This window comes from Mastomys coucha, unplaced genomic scaffold (assembly GCF_008632895.1).
Source record: "Mastomys coucha isolate ucsf_1 unplaced genomic scaffold, UCSF_Mcou_1 pScaffold21, whole genome shotgun sequence".
Lineage (NCBI taxonomy): Eukaryota > Metazoa > Chordata > Mammalia > Rodentia > Muridae > Mastomys > Mastomys coucha.
The window spans coordinates 185,490,563-185,492,205 of NW_022196904.1; the positions used below are offsets into that span (position 1 = coordinate 185,490,563).

At 47.1% G+C, this 1,643-nt stretch overlaps 1 long non-coding RNA gene across 1 annotated transcript in view; it reads right to left on the reverse strand.

The window, feature by feature from the left end:
* Positions 1 to 970: 970 nt before the first annotated feature.
* Positions 971 to 1,643, reverse strand: part of LOC116101487 — a 5,448-nt gene continuing 4,775 nt past the window's right edge. Inside the window, exon 3 of the long non-coding RNA XR_004122846.1 lies at positions 971 to 1,256. This is a non-coding gene — a long non-coding RNA (uncharacterized LOC116101487). The remainder of the gene's footprint in view (positions 1,257 to 1,643) is intronic.

Below are 1,643 nucleotides of genomic sequence, written 5' to 3' on the forward strand. Positions count from 1 at the left end.
GTTGACTAGTGGATGCTAATAGGCCAAGAGGGTGCTAGCAGATGAAAACCACCCTCTGAGGTGGCCAGCACATCTTCAGGAGGACGGAGAGCATGCTTTCTGCGGGCAGTGGGTTTCTGAGAAAAAGGAGAATTCAGGTATCGAAGAGGATGCTGGAAGAAAGATGGGTAAATTGAGTCACTGCTGAGCTTCTTGTTCAAAGCAGGAGTATAATGTGGCTCAGAGGGAACATGTAGAAAGCCGAGGATTTGCCCTCTAGCATTAGGGTATGTGTATGAGGGGTGGAAATTCCATAAGCAGCAAAGGAAGTCATGGCACACACTACGAAGTTCTGGATTCCGTGTCATATCTGGTTCAAGCTGTTGCTTTAAGCTTCTTGTTTCCTTCTCCTTCCAAAAGGGAGACAAGGTCCTGTGACCTGAGAGGAGGGTGTGCAGGAGGCCACATGTCCTGGGTACTCTTCTTCATATGCCTTAGCTCCTGAGCATCCTTCTGCCAACCATCCCCACTGCAAGAGGAGGGGCATATGTTGGTGGCGATGGGTAGACAGTGCATGGTCATTTGGTCTCGCTTGCTCCTAGGCTGTACCAGAGAGTCAGTGTTCACTTTATTCCCCTGTCCCTCCCTTAGCTGCCCCTCTACTCCTTCAACAGCCCTGTGCCCTTTGTTTCCCCTTCTGAGGATGCTTGATCCCCCAGTCCCAGCCGGCTCTCCTGATTCATTTGTTAGAGCCCAGCCCTGCTCCTGTCCCAAGCTCTCCTTGGCTGTTCTGTCTCCCTCCCAGGCTCTCCTTGGCTGTTCTGTCTCCCTCCCAGGCTCTCCTTGGCTGTTCAGTCTCCCTCCCAGGCTCTCCTTGGCTGTTCAGTCTCCCTCCCAGCTCTGATGTGCTTGTTAGTCATTTCCTGTTTGCTTGTGCACACCGTCTGACATGAGACAGGCATTTTATTGACTAACTGAGGAAATCAGGAGGGAAGATGGTTAATCATTTAATTTGAGAAATAAAACAATAGAAGAGGAGGAGATTGCAGAAACTGTTCTTTAGCCGGGGCCAGAGGGAAGGCTGTGTCGGAGAGAGGGCACTGCAGATAGACACAGCATTGCTTCAGATTGCCACAGGCACATGGCAGCTTGGGTTCTGAAGTCATTCCAGAATCTACGTGAGGCATCACTGAGAACTCATTAGCTTGCTTGTTCCTTCATTCAATATTTATTGACCTTTATGGTTCACAAAGCCCTTCTAGGATCTAGAAATACAGCTGGAGAACAGAGAAAAAGAAAACAAAACCCATGTCTTCATGAAGTTTACAATTCATTGGTTGCATTTAGTAATGAATAAAGAAAGAGGAGTTGGACATCACTAATTTGGCAAAGTATGAAGACCTGAATTCATTTTCAGCATGCACCTGGCTTTTTACATAGGGTGGTAACTTGTGCTGTAATCTTGGAGCTGGGCAGGCAGAGACAGCAGAATGCACAGGGCTCATTGGCTATCTAGTCTAGCTGAATTGGCAACCTCTGGGTTCAGTGAGAGAAGTTGTCCAAAAAAGTGCATATACTCTAAATATCTGTAATCATGTATGAAAGTGCCAAAGCATCAATAAAAAATAAGAACAAGGAGGTTATCAATTGAGAATATCTGACAT